This window comes from Labrus bergylta, chromosome 13, assembly GCF_963930695.1.
Source record: "Labrus bergylta chromosome 13, fLabBer1.1, whole genome shotgun sequence".
Classification (NCBI taxonomy): Eukaryota; Metazoa; Chordata; class Actinopteri; order Labriformes; family Labridae; genus Labrus; species Labrus bergylta.
This window is the reverse complement of record NC_089207.1, coordinates 7457140-7484639: the sequence shown is the minus strand read 5'-3', so window position 1 is coordinate 7484639 and position 27500 is coordinate 7457140. Positions and strand designations below refer to the sequence as shown.

The following is a 27500-nucleotide window of genomic DNA, read 5'->3' as shown; positions in this document are numbered from 1 at the left end:
CCCTGCTTAGCTTCCGAGATCGGACGAGATCGGGCGTGTTCAGGGTGGTATGGCCGTAAGCGAATGAACAGGTTGTTAAAGGGTTATTTATACATACTTAGGTTTAAAGTAACACCTCGCCAAAATTAGAGCAAGTGACTATGACCTAGTTGATTTTATTACTTTTCTACTCAAACGTGTGGGCCTATGGATAGACTTACACTTAATCTTACTAGATTCAGCAATACTTTGACGCTGGGAGTTAACTAAAGACTTGCAGCTTGTTTTTAAGACTTGTTTCACGACTTGCGGGCAAACTGAACGTTCAAACGTCTGATAAACACATTGAACAAACCGATTCCGTGAAGATTAACTTCCCTCTTTCAAAACTGGCCTGGTTAGTACTTGGATGGGAGACCGCCTGGGAATCCCAGGTGCTGTAAGCTTTTAATACCTGCTTCAGCCAGCAGGGGGCGCTGTAACCTCCTGCTATGCACTGCAGTTCTTTTTTTATTTGTCTATCATTGCTTCTACTTTCCTACAAAGTAGCTTACACTGAATTTTGATTGGGGATCATCTATAGCATATATAGGGACTGATTGTAATAATTATGAATTTTCATATAATTAGTAAGTGTTCCTTTGTGATTCCTAATGGAGGATTGTTTTTTTAATGATTAGTTACAATGGAGAATGTGAGGGGATCAAATATGTATGCCCCACAGGGTTATGATTTCTACATGAAACATTGCAATGGCTGATTTATTCATTTGTCATTCAAGATTACCTCAAAACAAGTAAGTGGTGATAAAAACATAATTTCGAGTTGTCCCTTGTATCTTAATCAATCACTGCTTAGGCTACTATAATAATCCTAAATCTTGTGTGCCTTAATGCAACATTTAAACTTATTTCTGCTGTTCACTGTTCACAAGTTTGCAGTATTGAAAACCTTAATAAATCCACAGTAAAAGTGACGATGCAAAATGGTCAACTTCTGAAAAATCGTCAATTGATTCTGAAAAAATATTGATTGATAAGTAAGCATCACTTGTTTGCAGGTTTTTTTTAAATTCAATCTTAATAGTAATCATTTATAATAATTCCTGATTTGGTGTAAATGTTTATTATTGATGTGAAAACATTTATAATGATGGTGAATATTTCCAGTTGAATCAAATGTATAATATGGCTACCAGAGTGTTGTGGGGAAGTAAAGAGTAACCTAAGTACAAGTAATTAAAATATGTTAATGCAGTAGTCCTTACTTAAGTAGGCTACATGTACTTTTTGAATGTAAAACTGAACTTTGAAAACAGCCTCCAGAGAGCGTAATATGTATTAATACTCACTGAAAACATTGATGAAAATTGCAACAACAACAAAAAAAGAGAGGACAGACTGCCAAATAAAATCATGTTTCATTTTCCACTGGCCTGTTTCTCTCAGTCCTTTCTCCACTAGTGAGGCAACAGCGCCCTCTTCTGGCTAAAGGAGGTATTAAAAGCTTACAGCACCTGGTATTCCCAGGCGGTCTCCCATCCAAGTACTAACCAGGCCCGACCCTGCTTAGCTTCCGAGATCGGACGAGATCGGGCGTGTTCAGGGTGGTATGGCCGTAAGTGAATGAACAGGTTGTTAAAGGGTTATTTATACATACTTAGGTTTAAAGTAACACCTCGCCAAAATTAGAGCAAGTGACTATGACCTAGTTGATTTTATTACTTTTCTACTCAAACGTGTGGGCCTATGGATAGACTTACACTTAATCTTACTAGATTCAGCAATACTTTGACGCTGGGAGTTAACTAAAGACTTGCAGCTTGTTTTTAAGACTTGTTTCACGACTTGCGGGCAAACTGAACGTTCAAACGTCTGATAAACACATTGAACAAACCGATTCCGTGAAGATTAACTTCCCTCTTTCAAAACTGGCCTGGTTAGTACTTGGATGGGAGACCGCCTGGGAATCCCAGGTGCTGTAAGCTTTTAATACCTGCTTCAGCCAGCAGGGGGCGCTGTAACCTCCTGCTATGCACTGCAGTTCTTTTTTTATTTGTCTATCATTGCTTCTACTTTCCTACAAAGTAGCTTACACTGAATTTTGATTGGGGATCATCTATAGCATATATAGGGACTGATTGTAATAATTATGAATTTTCATATAATTAGTAAGTGTTCCTTTGTGATTCCTAATGGAGGATTGTTTTTTTTAATGATTAGTTACAATGGAGAATGTGAGGGGATCAAATATGTATGCCCCACAGGGTTATGATTTCTACATGAAACATTGCAATGGCTGATTTATTCATTTGTCATTCAAGATTACCTCAAAACAAGTAAGTGGTGATAAAAACATAATTTCGAGTTGTCCCTTATATCTTAATCAATCACTGCTTAGGCTACTATAATAATCCTAAATCTTGTGTGCCTTAATGCAACATTTAAACTTATTTCTGCTGTTCACTGTTCACAAGTTTGCAGTATTGAAAACCTTAATAAATCCACAGTAAAAGTGACGATGCAAAATGGTCAACTTCTGAAAAATCGTCAATTGATTCTGAAAAAATATTGATTGATAAGTAAGCATCACTTGTTTGCAGGTTTTTTTTTAATTCAATCTTAATAGTAATCATTTATAATAATTCCTGATTTGGTGTAAATGTTTATTATTGATGTGAAAACATTTATAATGATGGTGAATATTTCCAGTTGAATCAAATGTATAATATGGCTACCAGAGTGTTGTGGGGAAGTAAAGAGTAACCTAAGTACAAGTAATTAAAATATGTTAATGCAGTAGTCCTTACGTAAGTAGGCTACATGTACTTTTTGAATGTAAAACTGAATTTTGAAAACAGCCTCCAGAGAGCGTAATATGTATTAATACTCACTGAAAACATTGATGAAAATTGCAACAAAAAAAAAGAGGACAGACTGCCAAATAAAATCATGTTTCATTTTCCACTGGCCTGTTTCTCTCAGTCCTTTCTCCACTAGTGAGGCAACAGCGCCCTCTTCTGGCTAAAGGAGGTATTAAAAGCTTACAGCACCTGGTATTCCCAGGCGGTCTCCCATCCAAGTACTAACCAGGCCCGACTCTGCTTAGCTTCCGAGATCGGACGAGATCGGGCGTGTTCAGGGTGGTATGGCCGTAAGCGAATGAACAGGTTGTTAAAGGGTTATTTATACATACTTAGGTTTAAAGTAACACCTCGCCAAAATTAGAGCAAGTGACTATGACCTAGTTGATTTTATTACTTTTCTACTCAAACGTGTGGGCCTATGGATAGACTTACACTTAATCTTACTAGATTCAGCAATACTTTGACGCTGGGAGTTAACTAAAGACTTGCAGCTTGTTTTTAAGACTTGTTTCACGACTTGCGGGCAAACTGAACGTTCAAACGTCTGATAAACACATTGAACAAACCGATTCCGTGAAGATTAACTTCCCTCTTTCAAAACTGGCCTGGTTAGTACTTGGATGGGAGACCGCCTGGGAATCCCAGGTGCTGTAAGCTTTTAATACCTGCTTCAGCCAGCAGGGGGCGCTGTAACCTCCTGCTATGCACTGCAGTTCTTTTTTTATTTGTCTATCATTGCTTCTACTTTCCTACAAAGTAGCTTACACTGAATTTTGATTGGGGATCATCTATAGCATATATAGGGACTGATTGTAATAATTATGAATTTTCATATAATTAGTAAGTGTTCCTTTGTGATTCCTAATGGAGGATTGTTTTTTTAATGATTAGTTACAATGGAGAATGTGAGGGGATCAAATATGTATGCCCCACAGGGTTATGATTTCTACATGAAACATTGCAATGGCTGATTTATTCATTTGTCATTCAAGATTACCTCAAAACAAGTAAGTGGTGATAAAAACATAATTTCGAGTTGTCCCTTGTATCTTAATCAATCACTGCTTAGGCTACTATAATAATCCTAAATCTTGTGTGCCTTAATGCAACATTTAAACTTATTTCTGCTGTTCACTGTTCACAAGTTTGCAGTATTGAAAACCTTAATAAATCCACAGTAAAAGTGACGATGCAAAATGGTCAACTTCTGAAAAATCGTCAATTGATTCTGAAAAAATATTGATTGATAAGTAAGCATCACTTGTTTGCAGGTTTTTTTTAAATTCAATCTTAATAGTAATCATTTATAATAATTCCTGATTTGGTGTAAATGTTTATTATTGATGTGAAAACATTTATAATGATGGTGAATATTTCCAGTTGAATCAAATGTATAATATGGCTACCAGAGTGTTGTGGGGAAGTAAAGAGTAACCTAAGTACAAGTAATTAAAATATGTTAATGCAGTAGTCCTTACTTAAGTAGGCTACATGTACTTTTTGAATGTAAAACTGAACTTTGAAAACAGCCTCCAGAGAGCGTAATATGTATTAATACTCACTGAAAACATTGATGAAAATTGCAACAACAACAAAAAAAGAGAGGACAGACTGCCAAATAAAATCATGTTTCATTTTCCACTGGCCTGTTTCTCTCAGTCCTTTCTCCACTAGTGAGGCAACAGCGCCCTCTTCTGGCTAAAGGAGGTATTAAAAGCTTACAGCACCTGGTATTCCCAGGCGGTCTCCCATCCAAGTACTAACCAGGCCCGACCCTGCTTAGCTTCCGAGATCGGACGAGATTGGGCGTGTTCAGGGTGGTATGGCCGTAAGTGAATGAACAGGTTGTTAAAGGGTTATTTATACATACTTAGGTTTAAAGTAACACCTCGCCAAAATTAGAGCAAGTGACTATGACCTAGTTGATTTTATTACTTTTCTACTCAAACGTGTGGGCCTATGGATAGACTTACACTTAATCTTACTAGATTCAGCAATACTTTGACGCTGGGAGTTAACTAAAGACTTGCAGCTTGTTTTTAAGACTTGTTTCACGACTTGCGGGCAAACTGAACGTTCAAACGTCTGATAAACACATTGAACAAACCGATTCCGTGAAGATTAACTTCCCTCTTTCAAAACGGGCCTGGTTAGTACTTGGATGGGAGACCGCCTGGGAATCCCAGGTGCTGTAAGCTTTTAATACCTGCTTCAGCCAGCAGGGGGCGCTGTAACCTCCTGCTATGCACTGCAGTTCTTTTTTTATTTGTCTATCATTGCTTCTACTTTCCTACAAAGTAGCTTACACTGAATTTTGATTGGGGATCATCTATAGCATATATAGGGACTGATTGTAATAATTATGAATTTTCATATAATTAGTAAGTGTTCCTTTGTGATTCCTAATGGAGGATTGTTTTTTTTAATGATTAGTTACAATGGAGAATGTGAGGGGATCAAATATGTATGCCCCACAGGGTTATGATTTCTACATGAAACATTGCAATGGCTGATTTATTCATTTGTCATTCAAGATTACCTCAAAACAAGTAAGTGGTGATAAAAACATAATTTCGAGTTGTCCCTTATATCTTAATCAATCACTGCTTAGGCTACTATAATAATCCTAAATCTTGTGTGCCTTAATGCAACATTTAAACTTATTTCTGCTGTTCACTGTTCACAAGTTTGCAGTATTGAAAACCTTAATAAATCCACAGTAAAAGTGACGATGCAAAATGGTCAACTTCTGAAAAATCGTCAATTGATTCTGAAAAAATATTGATTGATAAGTAAGCATCACTTGTTTGCAGGTTTTTTTTTAATTCAATCTTAATAGTAATCATTTATAATAATTCCTGATTTGGTGTAAATGTTTATTATTGATGTGAAAACATTTATAATGATGGTGAATATTTCCAGTTGAATCAAATGTATAATATGGCTACCAGAGTGTTGTGGGGAAGTAAAGAGTAACCTAAGTACAAGTAATTAAAATATGTTAATGCAGTAGTCCTTACGTAAGTAGGCTACATGTACTTTTTGAATGTAAAACTGAACTTTGAAAACAGCCTCCAGAGAGCGTAATATGTATTAATACTCACTGAAAACATTGATGAAAATTGCAACAACAAAAAAAGAGGACAGACTGCCAAATAAAATCATGTTTCATTTTCCACTGGCCTGTTTCTCTCAGTCCTTTCTCCACTAGTGAGGCAACAGCGCCCTCTTCTGGCTAAAGGAGGTATTAAAAGCTTACAGCACCTGGTATTCCCAGGCGGTCTCCCATCCAAGTACTAACCAGGCCCGACCCTGCTTAGCTTCCGAGATCGGACGAGATCGGGCGTGTTCAGGGTGGTATGGCCGTAAGCGAATAAACAGGTTGTTAAAGGGTTATTTATACATACTTAGGTTTAAAGTAACACCTCGCCAAAATTAGAGCAAGTGACTATGACCTAGTTGATTTTATTACTTTTCTACTCAAACGTGTGGGCCTATGGATAGACTTACACTTAATCTTACTAGATTCAGCAATACTTTGACGCTGGGAGTTAACTAAAGACTTGCAGCTTGTTTTTAAGACTTGTTTCACGACTTGCGGGCAAACTGAACGTTCAAACGTCTGATAAACACATTGAACAAACCGATTCCGTGAAGATTAACTTCCCTCTTTCAAAACTGGCCTGGTTAGTACTTGGATGGGAGACCGCCTGGGAATCCCAGGTGCTGTAAGCTTTTAATACCTGCTTCAGCCAGCAGGGGGCGCTGTAACCTCCTGCTATGCACTGCAGTTCTTTTTTTATTTGTCTATCATTGCTTCTACTTTCCTACAAAGTAGCTTACACTGAATTTTGATTGGGGATCATCTATAGCATATATAGGGACTGATTGTAATAATTATGAATTTTCATATAATTAGTAAGTGTTCCTTTTCTGATTCCTAATGGAGGATTGTTTTTTTAATGATTAGTTACAATGGAGAATGTGAGGGGATCAAATATGTATGCCCCACAGGGTTATGATTTCTACATGAAACATTGCAATGGCTGATTTATTCATTTGTCATTCAAGATTACCTCAAAACAAGTAAGTGGTGATAAAAACATAATTTCGAGTTGTCCCTTGTATCTTAATCAATCACTGCTTAGGCTACTATAATAATCCTAAATCTTGTGTGCCTTAATGCAACATTTAAACTTATTTCTGCTGTTCACTGTTCACAAGTTTGCAGTATTGAAAACCTTAATAAATCCACAGTAAAAGTGACGATGCAAAATGGTCAACTTCTGAAAAATCGTCAATTGATTCTGAAAAAATATTGATTGATAAGTAAGCATCACTTGTTTGCAGGTTTTTTTTAAATTCAATCTTAATAGTAATCATTTATAATAATTCCTGATTTGGTGTAAATGTTTATTATTGATGTGAAAACATTTATAATGATGGTGAATATTTCCAGTTGAATCAAATGTATAATATGGCTACCAGAGTGTTGTGGGGAAGTAAAGAGTAACCTAAGTACAAGTAATTAAAATATGTTAATGCAGTAGTCCTTACTTAAGTAGGCTACATGTACTTTTTGAATGTAAAACTGAACTTTGAAAACAGCCTCCAGAGAGCGTAATATGTATTAATACTCACTGAAAACATTGATGAAAATTGCAACAACAAAAAAAAAAGAGAGGACAGACTGCCAAATAAAATCATGTTTCATTTTCCACTGGCCTGTTTCTCTCAGTCCTTTCTCCACTAGTGAGGCAACAGCGCCCTCTTCTGGCTAAAGGAGGTATTAAAAGCTTACAGCACCTGGTATTCCCAGGCGGTCTCCCATCCAAGTACTAACCAGGCCCGACCCTGCTTAGCTTCCGAGATCGGACAAGATCGGGCGTGTTCAGGGTGGTATGGCCGTAAGCGAAGGAACATGTTGTTAAAGGGTTATTTATACATACTTAGGTTTAAAGTAACACCTCGCCAAAATTAGAGCAAGTGACTATGACCTAGTTGATTTTATTACTTTTCTACTCAAAAGTGTGGGCCTATGGATAGACTTACACTTAATCTTACTAGATTCAGCAATACTTTGACGCTGGGAGTTAACTAAAGACTTGCAGCTTGTTTTTAAGACTTGTTTCACGACTTGCGGGCAAACTGAACGTTCAAACGTCTGATAAACACATTGAACAAACCGATTCCGTGAAGATTAACTTCCCTCTTTCAAAACTGGCCTGGTTAGTACTTGGATGGGAGACCGCCTGGGAATCCCAGGTGCTGTAAGCTTTTAATACCTGCTTCAGCCAGCAGGAGGCGCTGTAACCTCCTGCTATGCACTGCAGTTCTTTTTTTATTTGTCTATAATTGCTTCTACTTTCCTACAAAGTAGCTTACACTGAATTTTGATTGGGGATCATCTATAGCATATATAGGGACTGATTGTAATAATTATGAATTTTCATATAATTAGTAAGTGTTCCTTTGTGATTCCTAATGGAGGATTGTTTTTTTTAATGATTAGTTACAATGGAGAATGTGAGGGGATCAAATATGTATGCCCCACAGGGTTATGATTTCTACATGAAACATTGCAATGGCTGATTTATTCATTTGTCATTCAAGATTACCTCAAAACAAGTAAGTGGTGATAAAAACATAATTTCGAGTTGTCCCTTATATCTTAATCAATCACTGCTTAGGCTACTATAATAATCCTAAATCTTGTGTGCCTTAATGCAACATTTAAACTTATTTCTGCTGTTCACTGTTCACAAGTTTGCAGTATTGAAAACCTTAATAAATCCACAGTAAAAGTGACGATGCAAAATGGTCAACTTCTGAAAAATCGTCAATTGATTCTGAAAAAATATTGATTGATAAGTAAGCATCACTTGTTTGCAGGTTTTTTTTAAATTCAATCTTAATAGTAATCATTTATAATAATTCCTGATTTGGTGTAAATGTTTATTATTGATGTGAAAACATTTATAATGATGGTGAATATTTCCAGTTGAATCAAATGTATAATATGGCTACCAGAGTGTTGTGGGGAAGTAAAGAGTAACCTAAGTACAAGTAATTAAAATATGTTAATGCAGTAGTCCTTACGTAAGTAGGCTACATGTACTTTTTGAATGTAAAACTGAACTTTGAAAACAGCCTCCAGAGAGCGTAATATGTATTAATACTCACTGAAAACATTGATGAAAATTGCAACAAAAAAAAAGAGGACAGACTGCCAAATAAAATCATGTTTCATTTTCCACTGGCCTGTTTCTCTCAGTCCTTTCTCCACTAGTGAGGCAACAGCGCCCTCTTCTGGCTAAAGGAGGTATTAAAAGCTTACAGCACCTGGTATTCCCAGGCTGTCTCCCATCCAAGTACTAACCAGGCCCGACCCTGCTTAGCTTCCGAGATCGGACGAGATCGGGCATGTTCAGGGTGGTATGGCCGTAAGCGAATGAACAGGTTGTTAAAGGGTTATTTATACATACTTAGGTTTAAAGTAACACCTCGCCAAAATTAGAGCAAGTGACTATGACCTAGTTGATTTTATTACTTTTCTACTCAAACGTGTGGGCCTATGGATAGACTTACACTTAATCTTACTAGATTCAGCAATACTTTGACGCTGGGAGTTAACTAAAGACTTGCAGCTTGTTTTTAAGACTTGTTTCACGACTTGCGGGCAAACTGAACGTTCAAACGTCTGATAAACACATTGAACAAACCGATTCCGTGAAGATTAACTTCCCTCTTTCAAAACTGGCCTGGTTAGTACTTGGATGGGAGACCGCCTGGGAATCCCAGGTGCTGTAAGCTTTTAATACCTGCTTCAGCCAGCAGGGGGCGCTGTAACCTCCTGCTATGCACTGCAGTTCTTTTTTTATTTGTTTATCATTGCTTCTACTTTCCTACAAAGTAGCTTACACTGAATTTTGATTGGGGATCATCTATAGCATATATAGGGACTGATTGTAATAATTATGAATTTTCATATAATTAGTAAGTGTTCCTTTGTGATTCCTAATGGAGGATTGTTTTTTTTAATGATTAGTTACAATGGAGAATGTGAGGGGATCAAATATGTATGCCCCACAGGGTTATGATTTCTACATGAAACATTGCAATGGCTGATTTATTCATTTGTCATTCAAGATTACCTCAAAACAAGTAAGTGGTGATAAAAACATAATTTCGAGTTGTCCCTTATATCTTAATCAATCACTGCTTAGGCTACTATAATAATCCTAAATCTTGTGTGCCTTAATGCAACATTTAAACTTATTTCTGCTGTTCACTGTTCACAAGTTTGCAGTATTGAAAACCTTAATAAATCCACAGTAAAAGTGACGATGCAAAATGGTCAACTTCTGAAAAATCGTCAATTGATTCTGAAAAAATATTGATTGATAAGTAAGCATCACTTGTTTGCAGGTTTTTTTTTAATTCAATCTTAATAGTAATCATTTATAATAATTCCTGATTTGGTGTAAATGTTTATTATTGATGTGAAAACATTTATAATGATGGTGAATATTTCCAGTTGAATCAAATGTATAATATGGCTACCAGAGTGTTGTGGGGAAGTAAAGAGTAACCTAAGTACAAGTAATTAAAATATGTTAATGCAGTAGTCCTTACGTAAGTAGGCTACATGTACTTTTTGAATGTAAAACTGAATTTTGAAAACAGCCTCCAGAGAGCGTAATATGTATTAATACTCACTGAAAACATTGATGAAAATTGCAACAAAAAAAAAGAGGACAGACTGCCAAATAAAATCATGTTTCATTTTCCACTGGCCTGTTTCTCTCAGTCCTTTCTCCACTAGTGAGGCAACAGCGCCCTCTTCTGGCTAAAGGAGGTATTAAAAGCTTACAGCACCTGGTATTCCCAGGCGGTCTCCCATCCAAGTACTAACCAGGCCCGACCCTGCTTAGCTTCCGAGATCGGACGAGATCGGGCGTGTTCAGGGTGGTATGGCCGTAAGCGAATGAACAGGTTGTTAAAGGGTTATTTATACATACTTAGGTTTAAAGTAACACCTCGCCAAAATTAGAGCAAGTGACTATGACCTAGTTGATTTTATTACTTTTCTACTCAAACGTGTGGGCCTATGGATAGACTTACACTTAATCTTACTAGATTCAGCAATACTTTGACGCTGGGAGTTAACTAAAGACTTGCAGCTTGTTTTTAAGACTTGTTTCACGACTTGCGGGCAAACTGAACGTTCAAACGTCTGATAAACACATTGAACAAACCGATTCCGTGAAGATTAACTTCCCTCTTTCAAAACTGGCCTGGTTAGTACTTGGATGGGAGACCGCCTGGGAATCCCAGGTGCTGTAAGCTTTTAATACCTGCTTCAGCCAGCAGGGGGCGCTGTAACCTCCTGCTATGCACTGCAGTTCTTTTTTTATTTGTCTATCATTGCTTCTACTTTCCTACAAAGTAGCTTACACTGAATTTTGATTGGGGATCATCTATAGCATATATAGGGACTGATTGTAATAATTATGAATTTTCATATAATTAGTAAGTGTTCCTTTTCTGATTCCTAATGGAGGATTGTTTTTTTAATGATTAGTTACAATGGAGAATGTGAGGGGATCAAATATGTATGCCCCACAGGGTTATGATTTCTACATGAAACATTGCAATGGCTGATTTATTCATTTGTCATTCAAGATTACCTCAAAACAAGTAAGTGGTGATAAAAACATAATTTCGAGTTGTCCCTTGTATCTTAATCAATCACTGCTTAGGCTACTATAATAATCCTAAATCTTGTGTGCCTTAATGCAACATTTAAACTTATTTCTGCTGTTCACTGTTCACAAGTTTGCAGTATTGAAAACCTTAATAAATCCACAGTAAAAGTGACGATGCAAAATGGTCAACTTCTGAAAAATCGTCAATTGATTCTGAAAAAATATTGATTGATAAGTAAGCATCACTTGTTTGCAGGTTTTTTTTAAATTCAATCTTAATAGTAATCATTTATAATAATTCCTGATTTGGTGTAAATGTTTATTATTGATGTGAAAACATTTATAATGATGGTGAATATTTCCAGTTGAATCAAATGTATAATATGGCTACCAGAGTGTTGTGGGGAAGTAAAGAGTAACCTAAGTACAAGTAATTAAAATATGTTAATGCAGTAGTCCTTACTTAAGTAGGCTACATGTACTTTTTGAATGTAAAACTGAACTTTGAAAACAGCCTCCAGAGAGCGTAATATGTATTAATACTCACTGAAAACATTGATGAAAATTGCAACAACAAAAAAAAAAGAGAGGACAGACTGCCAAATAAAATCATGTTTCATTTTCCACTGGCCTGTTTCTCTCAGTCCTTTCTCCACTAGTGAGGCAACAGCGCCCTCTTCTGGCTAAAGGAGGTATTAAAAGCTTACAGCACCTGGTATTCCCAGGCGGTCTCCCATCCAAGTACTAACCAGGCCCGACCCTGCTTAGCTTCCGAGATCGGACGAGATCGGGCGTGTTCAGGGTGGTATGGCCATAAGCGAATAAACAGGTTGTTAAAGGGTTATTTATACATACTTAGGTTTAAAGTAACACCTCGCCAAAATTAGAGCAAGTGACTATGACCTAGTTGATTTTATTACTTTTCTACTCAAACGTGTGGGCCTATGGATAGACTTACACTTAATCTTACTAGATTCAGCAATACTTTGACGCTGGGAGTTAACTAAAGACTTGCAGCTTGTTTTTAAGACTTGTTTCACGACTTGCGGGCAAACTGAACGTTCAAACGTCTGATAAACACATTGAACAAACCGATTCCGTGAAGATTAACTTCCCTCTTTCAAAACTGGCCTGGTTAGTACTTGGATGGGAGACCGCCTGGGAATCCCAGGTGCTGTAAGCTTTTAATACCTGCTTCAGCCAGCAGGGGGCGCTGTAACCTCCTGCTATGCACTGCAGTTCTTTTTTTATTTGTCTATCATTGCTTCTACTTTCCTACAAAGTAGCTTACACTGAATTTTGATTGGGGATCATCTATAGCATATATAGGGACTGATTGTAATAATTATGAATTTTCATATAATTAGTAAGTGTTCCTTTGTGATTCCTAATGGAGGATTGTTTTTTTTAATGATTAGTTACAATGGAGAATGTGAGGGGATCAAATATGTATGCCCCACAGGGTTATGATTTCTACATGAAACATTGCAATGGCTGATTTATTCATTTGTCATTCAAGATTACCTCAAAACAAGTAAGTGGTGATAAAAACATAATTTCGAGTTGTCCCTTATATCTTAATCAATCACTGCTTAGGCTACTATAATAATCCTAAATCTTGTGTGCCTTAATGCAACATTTAAACTTATTTCTGCTGTTCACTGTTCACAAGTTTGCAGTATTGAAAACCTTAATAAATCCACAGTAAAAGTGACGATGCAAAATGGTCAACTTCTGAAAAATCGTCAATTGATTCTGAAAAAATATTGATTGATAAGTAAGCATCACTTGTTTGCAGGTTTTTTTTAAATTCAATCTTAATAGTAATCATTTATAATAATTCCTGATTTGGTGTAAATGTTTATTATTGATGTGAAAACATTTATAATGATGGTGAATATTTCCAGTTGAATCAAATGTATAATATGGCTACCAGAGTGTTGTGGGGAAGTAAAGAGTAACCTAAGTACAAGTAATTAAAATATGTTAATGCAGTAGTCCTTACGTAAGTAGGCTACATGTACTTTTTGAATGTAAAACTGAACTTTGAAAACAGCCTCCAGAGAGCGTAATATGTATTAATACTCACTGAAAACATTGATGAAAATTGCAACAAAAAAAAAGAGGACAGACTGCCAAATAAAATCATGTTTCATTTTCCACTGGCCTGTTTCTCTCAGTCCTTTCTCCACTAGTGAGGCAACAGCGCCCTCTTCTGGCTAAAGGAGGTATTAAAAGCTTACAGCACCTGGTATTCCCAGGCGGTCTCCCATCCAAGTACTAACCAGGCCCGACCCTGCTTAGCTTCCGAGATCGGACGAGATCGGGCGTGTTCAGGGTGGTATGGCCGTAAGCGAATGAACAGGTTGTTAAAGGGTTATTTATACATACTTAGGTTTAAAGTAACACCTCGCCAAAATTAGAGCAAGTGACTATGACCTAGTTGATTTTATTACTTTTCTACTCAAACGTGTGGGCCTATGGATAGACTTACACTTAATCTTACTAGATTCAGCAATACTTTGACGCTGGGAGTTAACTAAAGACTTGCAGCTTGTTTTTAAGACTTGTTTCACGACTTGCGGGCAAACTGAACGTTCAAACGTCTGATAAACACATTGAACAAACCGATTCCGTGAAGATTAACTTCCCTCTTTCAAAACGGGCCTGGTTAGTACTTGGATGGGAGACCGCCTGGGAATCCCAGGTGCTGTAAGCTTTTAATACCTGCTTCAGCCAGCAGGGGGCGCTGTAACCTCCTGCTATGCACTGCAGTTCTTTTTTTATTTGTCTATCATTGCTTCTACTTTCCTACAAAGTAGCTTACACTGAATTTTGATTGGGGATCATCTATAGCATATATAGGGACTGATTGTAATAATTATGAATTTTCATATAATTAGTAAGTGTTCCTTTGTGATTCCTAATGGAGGATTGTTTTTTTAATGATTAGTTACAATGGAGAATGTGAGGGGATCAAATATGTATGCCCCACAGGGTTATGATTTCTACATGAAACATTGCAATGGCTGATTTATTCATTTGTCATTCAAGATTACCTCAAAACAAGTAAGTGGTGATAAAAACATAATTTCGAGTTGTCCCTTGTATCTTAATCAATCACTGCTTAGGCTACTATAATAATCCTAAATCTTGTGTGCCTTAATGCAACATTTAAACTTATTTCTGCTGTTCACTGTTCACAAGTTTGCAGTATTGAAAACCTTAATAAATCCACAGTAAAAGTGACGATGCAAAATGGTCAACTTCTGAAAAATCGTCAATTGATTCTGAAAAAATATTGATTGATAAGTAAGCATCACTTGTTTGCAGGTTTTTTTTAAATTCAATCTTAATAGTAATCATTTATAATAATTCCTGATTTGGTGTAAATGTTTATTATTGATGTGAAAACATTTATAATGATGGTGAATATTTCCAGTTGAATCAAATGTATAATATGGCTACCAGAGTGTTGTGGGGAAGTAAAGAGTAACCTAAGTACAAGTAATTAAAATATGTTAATGCAGTAGTCCTTACGTAAGTAGGCTACATGTACTTTTTGAATGTAAAACTGAACTTTGAAAACAGCCTCCAGAGAGCGTAATATGTATTAATACTCACTGAAAACATTGATGAAAATTGCAACAAAAAAAAAGAGGACAGACTGCCAAATAAAATCATGTTTCATTTTCCACTGGCCTGTTTCTCTCAGTCCTTTCTCCACTAGTGAGGCAACAGCGCCCTCTTCTGGCTAAAGGAGGTATTAAAAGCTTACAGCACCTGGTATTCCCAGGCGGTCTCCCATCCAAGTACTAACCAGGCCCTACCCTGCTTAGCTTCCGAGATCGGACGAGATCGGGCGTGTTCAGGGTGGTATGGCCGTAAGCGAATGAACAGGTTGTTAAAGGGTTATTTATACATACTTAGGTTTAAAGTAACACCTCGCCAAAATTAGAGCAAGTGACTATGACCTAGTTGATTTTATTACTTTTCTACTCAAACGTGTGGGCCTATGGATAGACTTACACTTAATCTTACTAGATTCAGCAATACTTTGACGCTGGGAGTTAACTAAAGACTTGCAGCTTGTTTTTAAGACTTGTTTCACGACTTGCGGGCAAACTGAACGTTCAAACGTCTGATAAACACATTGAACAAACCGATTCCGTGAAGATTAACTTCCCTCTTTCAAAACTGGCCTGGTTAGTACTTGGATGGGAGACCGCCTGGGAATCCCAGGTGCTGTAAGCTTTTAATACCTGCTTCAGCCAGCAGGGGGCGCTGTAACCTCCTGCTATGCACTGCAGTTCTTTTTTTATTTGTCTATCATTGCTTCTACTTTCCTACAAAGTAGCTTACACTGAATTTTGATTGGGGATCATCTATAGCATATATAGGGACTGATTGTAATAATTATGAATTTTCATATAATTAGTAAGTGTTCCTTTGTGATTCCTAATGGAGGATTGTTTTTTTAATGATTAGTTACAATGGAGAATGTGAGGGGATCAAATATGTATGCCCCACAGGGTTATGATTTCTACATGAAACATTGCAATGGCTGATTTATTCATTTGTCATTCAAGATTACCTCAAAACAAGTAAGTGGTGATAAAAACATAATTTCGAGTTGTCCCTTGTATCTTAATCAATCACTGCTTAGGCTACTATAATAATCCTAAATCTTGTGTGCCTTAATGCAACATTTAAACTTATTTCTGCTGTTCACTGTTCACAAGTTTGCAGTATTGAAAACCTTAATAAATCCACAGTAAAAGTGACGATGCAAAATGGTCAACTTCTGAAAAATCGTCAATTGATTCTGAAAAAATATTGATTGATAAGTAAGCATCACTTGTTTGCAGGTTTTTTTTAAATTCAATCTTAATAGTAATCATTTATAATAATTCCTGATTTGGTGTAAATGTTTATTATTGATGTGAAAACATTTATAATGATGGTGAATATTTCCAGTTGAATCAAATGTATAATATGGCTACCAGAGTGTTGTGGGGAAGTAAAGAGTAACCTAAGTACAAGTAATTAAAATATGTTAATGCAGTAGTCCTTACTTAAGTAGGCTACATGTACTTTTTGAATGTAAAACTGAACTTTGAAAACAGCCTCCAGAGAGCGTAATATGTATTAATACTCACTGAAAACATTGATGAAAATTGCAACAACAAAAAAAAAAGAGAGGACAGACTGCCAAATAAAATCATGTTTCATTTTCCACTGGCCTGTTTCTCTCAGTCCTTTCTCCACTAGTGAGGCAACAGCGCCCTCTTCTGGCTAAAGGAGGTATTAAAAGCTTACAGCACCTGGTATTCCCAGGCGGTCTCCCATCCAAGTACTAACCAGGCCCGACCCTGCTTAGCTTCCGAGATCGGACGAGATCGGGCGTGTTCAGGGTGGTATGGCCGTAAGCGAATGAACAGGTTGTTAAAGGGTTATTTATACATACTTAGGTTTAAAGTAACACCTCGCCAAAATTAGAGCAAGTGACTATGACCTAGTTGATTTTATTACTTTTCTACTCAAACGTGTGGGCCTATGGATAGACTTACACTTAATCTTACTAGATTCAGCAATACTTTGACGCTGGGAGTTAACTAAAGACTTGCAGCTTGTTTTTAAGACTTGTTTCACGACTTGCGGGCAAACTGAACGTTCAAACGTCTGATAAACACATTGAACAAACCGATTCCGTGAAGATTAACTTCCCTCTTTCAAAACTGGCCTGGTTAGTACTTGGATGGGAGACCGCCTGGGAATCCCAGGTGCTGTAAGCTTTTAATACCTGCTTCAGCCAGCAGGGGGCGCTGTAACCTCCTGCTATGCACTGCAGTTCTTTTTTTATTTGTCTATCATTGCTTCTACTTTCCTACAAAGTAGCTTACACTGAATTTTGATTGGGGATCATCTATAGCATATATAGGGACTGATTGTAATAATTATGAATTTTCATATAATTAGTAAGTGTTCCTTTGTGATTCCTAATGGAGGATTGTTTTTTTAATGATTAGTTACAATGGAGAATGTGAGGGGATCAAATATGTATGCCCCACAGGGTTATGATTTCTACATGAAACATTGCAATGGCTGATTTATTCATTTGTCATTCAAGATTACCTCAAAACAAGTAAGTGGTGATAAAAACATAATTTCGAGTTGTCCCTTGTATCTTAATCAATCACTGCTTAGGCTACTATAATAATCCTAAATCTTGTGTGCCTTAATGCAACATTTAAACTTATTTCTGCTGTTCACTGTTCACAAGTTTGCAGTATTGAAAACCTTAATAAATCCACAGTAAAAGTGACGATGCAAAATGGTCAACTTCTGAAAAATCGTCAATTGATTCTGAAAAAATATTGATTGATAAGTAAGCATCACTTGTTTGCAGGTTTTTTTTAAATTCAATCTTAATAGTAATCATTTATAATAATTCCTGATTTGGTGTAAATGTTTATTATTGATGTGAAAACATTTATAATGATGGTGAATATTTCCAGTTGAATCAAATGTATAATATGGCTACCAGAGTGTTGTGGGGAAGTAAAGAGTAACCTAAGTACAAGTAATTAAAATATGTTAATGCAGTAGTCCTTACGTAAGTAGGCTACATGTACTTTTTGAATGTAAAACTGAATTTTGAAAACAGCCTCCAGAGAGCGTAATATGTATTAATACTCACTGAAAACATTGATGAAAATTGCAACAAAAAAAAAGAGGACAGACTGCCAAATAAAATCATGTTTCATTTTCCACTGGCCTGTTTCTCTCAGTCCTTTCTCCACTAGTGAGGCAACAGCGCCCTCTTCTGGCTAAAGGAGGTATTAAAAGCTTACAGCACCTGGTATTCCCAGGCGGTCTCCCATCCAAGTACTAACCAGGCCCGACCCTGCTTAGCTTCCGAGATCGGACGAGATCGGGCGTGTTCAGGGTGGTATGGCCGTAAGCGAATGAACAGGTTGTTAAAGGGTTATTTATACATACTTAGGTTTAAAGTAACACCTCGCCAAAATTAGAGCAAGTGACTATGACCTAGTTGATTTTATTACTTTTCTACTCAAACGTGTGGGCCTATGGATAGACTTACACTTAATCTTACTAGATTCAGCAATACTTTGACACTGGGAGTTAACTAAAGACTTGCAGCTTGTTTTTAAGACTTGTTTCACGACTTGCGGGCAACCTGAACGTTCAAACGTCTGATAAACACATTGAACAAACCGATTCCGTGAAGATTAACTTCCCTCTTTCAAAACTGGCCTGGTTAGTACTTGGATGGGAGACCGCCTGGGAATCCCAGGTGCTGTAAGCTTTTAATACCTGCTTCAGCCAGCAGGGGGCGCTGTAACCTCCTGCTATGCACTGCAGTTCTTTTTTTATTTGTCTATCATTGCTTCTACTTTCCTACAAAGTAGCTTACACTGAATTTTGATTGGGGATCATCTATAGCATATATAGGGACTGATTGTAATAATTATGAATTTTCATATAATTAGTAAGTGTTCCTTTGTGATTCCTAATGGAGGATTGTTTTTTTTAATGATTAGTTACAATGGAGAATGTGAGGGGATCAAATATGTATGCCCCACAGGGTTATGATTTCTACATGAAACATTGCAATGGCTGATTTATTCATTTGTCATTCAAGATTACCTCAAAACAAGTAAGTGGTGATAAAAACATAATTTCGAGTTGTCCCTTATATCTTAATCAATCACTGCTTAGGCTACTATAATAATCCTAAATCTTGTGTGCCTTAATGCAACATTTAAACTTATTTCTGCTGTTCACTGTTCACAAGTTTGCAGTATTGAAAACCTTAATAAATCCACAGTAAAAGTGACGATGCAAAATGGTCAACTTCTGAAAAATCGTCAATTGATTCTGAAAAAATATTGATTGATAAGTAAGCATCACTTGTTTGCAGGTTTTTTTTAAATTCAATCTTAATAGTAATCATTTATAATAATTCCTGATTTGGTGTAAATGTTTATTATTGATGTGAAAACATTTATAATGATGGTGAATATTTCCAGTTGAATCAAATGTATAATATGGCTACCAGAGTGTTGTGGGGAAGTAAAGAGTAACCTAAGTACAAGTAATTAAAATATGTTAATGCAGTAGTCCTTACGTAAGTAGGCTACATGTACTTTTTGAATGTAAAACTGAACTTTGAAAACAGCCTCCAGAGAGCGTAATATGTATTAATACTCACTGAAAACATTGATGAAAATTGCAACAAAAAAAAAGAGGACAGACTGCCAAATAAAATCATGTTTCATTTTCCACTGGCCTGTTTCTCTCAGTCCTTTCTCCACTAGTGAGGCAACAGCGCCCTCTTCTGGCTAAAGGAGGTATTAAAAGCTTACAGCACCTGGTATTCCCAGGCGGTCTCCCATCCAAGTACTAACCAGGCCCTACCCTGCTTAGCTTCCGAGATCGGACGAGATCGGGCGTGTTCAGGGTGGTATGGCCGTAAGCGAATGAACAGGTTGTTAAAGGGTTATTTATACATACTTAGGTTTAAAGTAACACCTCGCCAAAATTAGAGCAAGTGACTATGACCTAGTTGATTTTATTACTTTTCTACTCAAACGTGTGGGCCTATGGATAGACTTACACTTAATCTTACTAGATTCAGCAATACTTTGACGCTGGGAGTTAACTAAAGACTTGCAGCTTGTTTTTAAGACTTGTTTCACGACTTGCGGGCAAACTGAACGTTCAAACGTCTGATAAACACATTGAACAAACCGATTCCGTGAAGATTAACTTCCCTCTTTCAAAACTGGCCTGGTTAGTACTTGGATGGGAGACCGCCTGGGAATCCCAGGTGCTGTAAGCTTTTAATACCTGCTTCAGCCAGCAGGGGGCGCTGTAACCTCCTGCTATGCACTGCAGTTCTTTTTTTATTTGTCTATCATTGCTTCTACTTTCCTACAAAGTAGCTTACACTGAATTTTGATTGGGGATCATCTATAGCATATATAGGGACTGATTGTAATAATTATGAATTTTCATATAATTAGTAAGTGTTCCTTTGTGATTCCTAATGGAGGATTGTTTTTTTTAATGATTAGTTACAATGGAGAATGTGAGGGGATCAAATATGTATGCCCCACAGGGTTATGATTTCTACATGAAACATTGCAATGGCTGATTTATTCATTTGTCATTCAAGATTACCTCAAAACAAGTAAGTGGTGATAAAAACATAATTTCGAGTTGTCCCTTATATCTTAATCAATCACTGCTTAGGCTACTATAATAATCCTAAATCTTGTGTGCCTTAATGCAACATTTAAACTTATTTCTGCTGTTCACTGTTCACAAGTTTGCAGTATTGAAAACCTTAATAAATCCACAGTAAAAGTGACGATGCAAAATGGTCAACTTCTGAAAAATCGTCAATTGATTCTGAAAAAATATTGATTGATAAGTAAGCATCACTTGTTTGCAGGTTTTTTTTTAATTCAATCTTAATAGTAATCATTTATAATAATTCCTGATTTGGTGTAAATGTTTATTATTGATGTGAAAACATTTATAATGATGGTGAATATTTCCAGTTGAATCAAATGTATAATATGGCTACCAGAGTGTTGTGGGGAAGTAAAGAGTAACCTAAGTACAAGTAATTAAAATATGTTAATGCAGTAGTCCTTACGTAAGTAGGCTACATGTACTTTTTGAATGTAAAACTGAACTTTGAAAACAGCCTCCAGAGAGCGTAATATGTATTAATACTCACTGAAAACATTGATGAAAATTGCAACAAAAAAAAAGAGGACAGACTGCCAAATAAAATCATGTTTCATTTTCCACTGGCCTGTTTCTCTCAGTCCTTTCTCCACTAGTGAGGCAACAGCGCCCTCTTCTGGCTAAAGGAGGTATTAAAAGCTTACAGCACCTGGTATTCCCAGGCGGTCTCCCATCCAAGTACTAACCAGGCCCGACCCTGCTTAGCTTCCGAGATCGGACGAGATCGGGCGTGTTCAGGGTGGTATGGCCGTAAGCGAATGAACAGGTTGTTAAAGGGTTATTTATACATACTTAGGTTTAAAGTAACACCTCGCCAAAATTAGAGCAAGTGACTATGACCTAGTTGATTTTATTACTTTTCTACTCAAACGTGTGGGCCTATGGATAGACTTACACTTAATCTTACTAGATTCAGCAATACTTTGACGCTGGGAGTTAACTAAAGACTTGCAGCTTGTTTTTAAGACTTGTTTCACGACTTGCGGGCAAACTGAACGTTCAAACGTCTGATAAACACATTGAACAAACCGATTCCGTGAAGATTAACTTCCCTCTTTCAAAACTGGCCTGGTTAGTACTTGGATGGGAGACCGCCTGGGAATCCCAGGTGCTGTAAGCTTTTAATACCTGCTTCAGCCAGCAGGGGGCGCTGTAACCTCCTGCTATGCACTGCAGTTCTTTTTTTATTTGTCTATCATTGCTTCTACTTTCCTACAAAGTAGCTTACACTGAATTTTGATTGGGGATCATCTATAGCATATATAGGGACTGATTGTAATAATTATGAATTTTCATATAATTAGTAAGTGTTCCTTTGTGATTCCTAATGGAGGATTGTTTTTTTTAATGATTAGTTACAATGGAGAATGTGAGGGGATCAAATATGTATGCCCCACAGGGTTATGATTTCTACATGAAACATTGCAATGGCTGATTTATTCATTTGTCATTCAAGATTACCTCAAAACAAGTAAGTGGTGATAAAAACATAATTTCGAGTTGTCCCTTATATCTTAATCAATCACTGCTTAGGCTACTATAATAATCCTAAATCTTGTGTGCCTTAATGCAACATTTAAACTTATTTCTGCTGTTCACTGTTCACAAGTTTGCAGTATTGAAAACCTTAATAAATCCACAGTAAAAGTGACGATGCAAAATGGTCAACTTCTGAAAAATCGTCAATTGATTCTGAAAAAATATTGATTGATAAGTAAGCATCACTTGTTTGCAGGTTTTTTTTTAATTCAATCTTAATAGTAATCATTTATAATAATTCCTGATTTGGTGTAAATGTTTATTATTGATGTGAAAACATTTATAATGATGGTGAATATTTCCAGTTGAATCAAATGTATAATATGGCTACCAGAGTGTTGTGGGGAAGTAAAGAGTAACCTAAGTACAAGTAATTAAAATATGTTAATGCAGTAGTCCTTACGTAAGTAGGCTACATGTACTTTTTGAATGTAAAACTGAACTTTGAAAACAGCCTCCAGAGAGCGTAATATGTATTAATACTCACTGAAAACATTGATGAAAATTGCAACAAAAAAAAAGAGGACAGACTGCCAAATAAAATCATGTTTCATTTTCCACTGGCCTGTTTCTCTCAGTCCTTTCTCCACTAGTGAGGCAACAGCGCCCTCTTCTGGCTAAAGGAGGTATTAAAAGCTTACAGCACCTGGTATTCCCAGGCGGTCTCCCATCCAAGTACTAACCAGGCCCTACCCTGCTTAGCTTCCGAGATCGGACGAGATCGGGCGTGTTCAGGGTGGTATGGCCGTAAGCGAATGAACAGGTTGTTAAAGGGTTATTTATACATACTTAGGTTTAAAGTAACACCTCGCCAAAATTAGAGCAAGTGACTATGACCTAGTTGATTTTATTACTTTTCTACTCAAACGTGTGGGCCTATGGATAGACTTACACTTAATCTTACTAGATTCAGCAATACTTTGACGCTGGGAGTTAACTAAAGACTTGCAGCTTGTTTTTAAGACTTGTTTCACGACTTGCGGGCAAACTGAACGTTCAAACGTCTGATAAACACATTGAACAAACCGATTCCGTGAAGATTAACTTCCCTCTTTCAAAACTGGCCTGGTTAGTACTTGGATGGGAGACCGCCTGGGAATCCCAGGTGCTGTAAGCTTTTAATACCTGCTTCAGCCAGCAGGGGGCGCTGTAACCTCCTGCTATGCACTGCAGTTCTTTTTTTATTTGTCTATCATTGCTTCTACTTTCCTACAAAGTAGCTTACACTGAATTTTGATTGGGGATCATCTATAGCATATATAGGGACTGATTGTAATAATTATGAATTTTCATATAATTAGTAAGTGTTCCTTTGTGATTCCTAATGGAGGATTGTTTTTTTTAATGATTAGTTACAATGGAGAATGTGAGGGGATCAAATATGTATGCCCCACAGGGTTATGATTTCTACATGAAACATTGCAATGGCTGATTTATTCATTTGTCATTCAAGATTACCTCAAAACAAGTAAGTGGTGATAAAAACATAATTTCGAGTTGTCCCTTATATCTTAATCAATCACTGCTTAGGCTACTATAATAATCCTAAATCTTGTGTGCCTTAATGCAACATTTAAACTTATTTCTGCTGTTCACTGTTCACAAGTTTGCAGTATTGAAAACCTTAATAAATCCACAGTAAAAGTGACGATGCAAAATGGTCAACTTCTGAAAAATCGTCAATTGATTCTGAAAAAATATTGATTGATAAGTAAGCATCACTTGTTTGCAGGTTTTTTTTAAATTCAATCTTAATAGTAATCATTTATAATAATTCCTGATTTGGTGTAAATGTTTATTATTGATGTGAAAACATTTATAATGATGGTGAATATTTCCAGTTGAATCAAATGTATAATATGGCTACCAGAGTGTTGTGGGGAAGTAAAGAGTAACCTAAGTACAAGTAATTAAAATATGTTAATGCAGTAGTCCTTACGTAAGTAGGCTACATGTACTTTTTGAATGTAAAACTGAACTTTGAAAACAGCCTCCAGAGAGCGTAATATGTATTAATACTCACTGAAAACATTGATGAAAATTGCAACAAAAAAAAAGAGGACAGACTGCCAAATAAAATCATGTTTCATTTTCCACTGGCCTGTTTCTCTCAGTCCTTTCTCCACTAGTGAGGCAACAGCGCCCTCTTCTGGCTAAAGGAGGTATTAAAAGCTTACAGCACCTGGTATTCCCAGGCGGTCTCCCATCCAAGTACTAACCAGGCCCGACCCTGCTTAGCTTCCGAGATCGGACGAGATCGGGCGTGTTCAGGGTGGTATGGCCGTAAGCGAATGAACAGGTTGTTAAAGGGTTATTTATACATACTTAGGTTTAAAGTAACACCTCGCCAAAATTAGAGCAAGTGACTATGACCTAGTTGATTTTATTACTTTTCTACTCAAACGTGTGGGCCTATGGATAGACTTACACTTAATCTTACTAGATTCAGCAATACTTTGACGCTGGGAGTTAACTAAAGACTTGCAGCTTGTTTTTAAGACTTGTTTCACGACTTGCGGGCAAACTGAACGTTCAAACGTCTGATAAACACATTGAACAAACCGATTCCGTGAAGATTAACTTCCCTCTTTCAAAACTGGCCTGGTTAGTACTTGGATGGGAGACCGCCTGGGAATCCCAGGTGCTGTAAGCTTTTAATACCTGCTTCAGCCAGCAGGGGGCGCTGTAACCTCCTGCTATGCACTGCAGTTCTTTTTTTATTTGTCTATCATTGCTTCTACTTTCCTACAAAGTAGCTTACACTGAATTTTGATTGGGGATCATCTATAGCATATATAGGGACTGATTGTAATAATTATGAATTTTCATATAATTAGTAAGTGTTCCTTTGTGATTCCTAATGGAGGATTGTTTTTTTTAATGATTAGTTACAATGGAGAATGTGAGGGGATCAAATATGTATGCCCCACAGGGTTATGATTTCTACATGAAACATTGCAATGGCTGATTTATTCATTTGTCATTCAAGATTACCTCAAAACAAGTAAGTGGTGATAAAAACATAATTTCGAGTTGTCCCTTATATCTTAATCAATCACTGCTTAGGCTACTATAATAATCCTAAATCTTGTGTGCCTTAATGCAACATTTAAACTTATTTCTGCTGTTCACTGTTCACAAGTTTGCAGTATTGAAAACCTTAATAAATCCACAGTAAAAGTGACGATGCAAAATGGTCAACTTCTGAAAAATCGTCAATTGATTCTGAAAAAATATTGATTGATAAGTAAGCATCACTTGTTTGCAGGTTTTTTTTTAATTCAATCTTAATAGTAATCATTTATAATAATTCCTGATTTGGTGTAAATGTTTATTATTGATGTGAAAACATTTATAATGATGGTGAATATTTCCAGTTGAATCAAATGTATAATATGGCTACCAGAGTGTTGTGGGGAAGTAAAGAGTAACCTAAGTACAAGTAATTAAAATATGTTAATGCAGTAGTCCTTACGTAAGTAGGCTACATGTACTTTTTGAATGTAAAACTGAACTTTGAAAACAGCCTCCAGAGAGCGTAATATGTATTAATACTCACTGAAAACATTGATGAAAATTGCAACAAAAAAAAAGAGGACAGACTGCCAAATAAAATCATGTTTCATTTTCCACTGGCCTGTTTCTCTCAGTCCTTTCTCCACTAGTGAGGCAACAGCGCCCTCTTCTGGCTAAAGGAGGTATTAAAAGCTTACAGCACCTGGTATTCCCAGGCGGTCTCCCATCCAAGTACTAACCAGGCCCTACCCTGCTTAGCTTCCGAGATCGGACGAGATCGGGCGTGTTCAGGGTGGTATGGCCGTAAGCGAATGAACAGGTTGTTAAAGGGTTATTTATACATACTTAGGTTTAAAGTAACACCTCGCCAAAATTAGAGCAAGTGACTATGACCTAGTTGATTTTATTACTTTTCTACTCAAACGTGTGGGCCTATGGATAGACTTACACTTAATCTTACTAGATTCAGCAATACTTTGACGCTGGGAGTTAACTAAAGACTTGCAGCTTGTTTTTAAGACTTGTTTCACGACTTGCGGGCAAACTGAACGTTCAAACGTCTGATAAACACATTGAACAAACCGATTCCGTGAAGATTAACTTCCCTCTTTCAAAACTGGCCTGGTTAGTACTTGGATGGGAGACCGCCTGGGAATCCCAGGTGCTGTAAGCTTTTAATACCTGCTTCAGCCAGCAGGGGGCGCTGTAACCTCCTGCTATGCACTGCAGTTCTTTTTTTATTTGTCTATCATTGCTTCTACTTTCCTACAAAGTAGCTTACACTGAATTTTGATTGGGGATCATCTATAGCATATATAGGGACTGATTGTAATAATTATGAATTTTCATATAATTAGTAAGTGTTCCTTTGTGATTCCTAATGGAGGATTGTTTTTTTTAATGATTAGTTACAATGGAGAATGTGAGGGGATCAAATATGTATGCCCCACAGGGTTATGATTTCTACATGAAACATTGCAATGGCTGATTTATTCATTTGTCATTCAAGATTACCTCAAAACAAGTAAGTGGTGATAAAAACATAATTTCGAGTTGTCCCTTATATCTTAATCAATCACTGCTTAGGCTACTATAATAATCCTAAATCTTGTGTGCCTTAATGCAACATTTAAACTTATTTCTGCTGTTCACTGTTCACAAGTTTGCAGTATTGAAAACCTTAATAAATCCACAGTAAAAGTGACGATGCAAAATGGTCAACTTCTGAAAAATCGTCAATTGATTCTGAAAAAATATTGATTGATAAGTAAGCATCACTTGTTTGCAGGTTTTTTTTTAATTCAATCTTAATAGTAATCATTTATAATAATTCCTGATTTGGTGTAAATGTTTATTATTGATGTGAAAACATTTATAATGATGGTGAATATTTCCAGTTGAATCAAATGTATAATATGGCTACCAGAGTGTTGTGGGGAAGTAAAGAGTAACCTAAGTACAAGTAATTAAAATATGTTAATGCAGTAGTCCTTACGTAAGTAGGCTACATGTACTTTTTGAATGTAAAACTGAACTTTGAAAACAGCCTCCAGAGAGCGTAATATGTATTAATACTTACTGAAAACATTGATGAAAATTGCAACAAAAAA

The 27500-nt window shown here is 36.6% G+C and overlaps 18 non-coding genes across 18 annotated transcripts in view; all 18 read right to left on the bottom strand.

Moving 5' to 3' along the window:
* LOC136181996 (5S ribosomal RNA) overlaps positions 1-61 on the bottom strand; it is a 119-nt gene extending 58 nt beyond the window's left edge. The window contains exon 1 of the ribosomal RNA XR_010668314.1: positions 1-61. This exon is cut by the window's left edge and continues 58 nt beyond it. This is a non-coding gene — a ribosomal RNA (5S ribosomal RNA).
* A 1422-nt stretch (positions 62-1483) lies between these two features.
* LOC136181474 (5S ribosomal RNA) lies at positions 1484-1602 on the bottom strand. Its single transcript, XR_010667821.1, has one exon. It is a non-coding gene; the product is annotated as a 5S ribosomal RNA (ribosomal RNA).
* Positions 1603-3019: 1417 nt separating this feature from the next.
* On the bottom strand, positions 3020-3138 carry LOC136181605 (5S ribosomal RNA). Its single transcript, XR_010667952.1, has one exon. It is a non-coding gene; the product is annotated as a 5S ribosomal RNA (ribosomal RNA).
* A 1422-nt stretch (positions 3139-4560) lies between these two features.
* LOC136181789 (5S ribosomal RNA) lies at positions 4561-4679 on the bottom strand. Its single transcript, XR_010668136.1, has one exon. It is a non-coding gene; the product is annotated as a 5S ribosomal RNA (ribosomal RNA).
* Positions 4680-6097: 1418 nt separating this feature from the next.
* LOC136181995 (5S ribosomal RNA) lies at positions 6098-6216 on the bottom strand. Its single transcript, XR_010668313.1, has one exon. It is a non-coding gene; the product is annotated as a 5S ribosomal RNA (ribosomal RNA).
* A 1423-nt stretch (positions 6217-7639) lies between these two features.
* On the bottom strand, positions 7640-7758 carry LOC136181619 (5S ribosomal RNA). The gene has a single exon (XR_010667966.1). It is a non-coding gene; the product is annotated as a 5S ribosomal RNA (ribosomal RNA).
* A 1417-nt stretch (positions 7759-9175) lies between these two features.
* LOC136181802 (5S ribosomal RNA) lies at positions 9176-9294 on the bottom strand. Its single transcript, XR_010668149.1, has one exon. It is a non-coding gene; the product is annotated as a 5S ribosomal RNA (ribosomal RNA).
* A 1417-nt stretch (positions 9295-10711) lies between these two features.
* Positions 10712-10830, bottom strand: LOC136181994 (5S ribosomal RNA). Its single transcript, XR_010668312.1, has one exon. It is a non-coding gene; the product is annotated as a 5S ribosomal RNA (ribosomal RNA).
* Positions 10831-12253: 1423 nt separating this feature from the next.
* Positions 12254-12372, bottom strand: LOC136181378 (5S ribosomal RNA). The gene has a single exon (XR_010667727.1). It is a non-coding gene; the product is annotated as a 5S ribosomal RNA (ribosomal RNA).
* A 1417-nt stretch (positions 12373-13789) lies between these two features.
* On the bottom strand, positions 13790-13908 carry LOC136181993 (5S ribosomal RNA). The gene has a single exon (XR_010668311.1). It is a non-coding gene; the product is annotated as a 5S ribosomal RNA (ribosomal RNA).
* A 1416-nt stretch (positions 13909-15324) lies between these two features.
* Positions 15325-15443, bottom strand: LOC136182181 (5S ribosomal RNA). The gene has a single exon (XR_010668499.1). It is a non-coding gene; the product is annotated as a 5S ribosomal RNA (ribosomal RNA).
* Positions 15444-16865: 1422 nt separating this feature from the next.
* LOC136181991 (5S ribosomal RNA) lies at positions 16866-16984 on the bottom strand. The gene has a single exon (XR_010668309.1). It is a non-coding gene; the product is annotated as a 5S ribosomal RNA (ribosomal RNA).
* A 1416-nt stretch (positions 16985-18400) lies between these two features.
* LOC136181990 (5S ribosomal RNA) lies at positions 18401-18519 on the bottom strand. Its single transcript, XR_010668308.1, has one exon. It is a non-coding gene; the product is annotated as a 5S ribosomal RNA (ribosomal RNA).
* Positions 18520-19936: 1417 nt separating this feature from the next.
* LOC136182170 (5S ribosomal RNA) lies at positions 19937-20055 on the bottom strand. The gene has a single exon (XR_010668488.1). It is a non-coding gene; the product is annotated as a 5S ribosomal RNA (ribosomal RNA).
* A 1417-nt stretch (positions 20056-21472) lies between these two features.
* Positions 21473-21591, bottom strand: LOC136181989 (5S ribosomal RNA). Its single transcript, XR_010668307.1, has one exon. It is a non-coding gene; the product is annotated as a 5S ribosomal RNA (ribosomal RNA).
* A 1417-nt stretch (positions 21592-23008) lies between these two features.
* LOC136182159 (5S ribosomal RNA) lies at positions 23009-23127 on the bottom strand. Its single transcript, XR_010668477.1, has one exon. It is a non-coding gene; the product is annotated as a 5S ribosomal RNA (ribosomal RNA).
* Positions 23128-24544: 1417 nt separating this feature from the next.
* LOC136181988 (5S ribosomal RNA) lies at positions 24545-24663 on the bottom strand. The gene has a single exon (XR_010668306.1). It is a non-coding gene; the product is annotated as a 5S ribosomal RNA (ribosomal RNA).
* A 1417-nt stretch (positions 24664-26080) lies between these two features.
* On the bottom strand, positions 26081-26199 carry LOC136182147 (5S ribosomal RNA). The gene has a single exon (XR_010668465.1). It is a non-coding gene; the product is annotated as a 5S ribosomal RNA (ribosomal RNA).
* Between the last annotated feature and the right edge of the window lie 1301 nt (positions 26200-27500).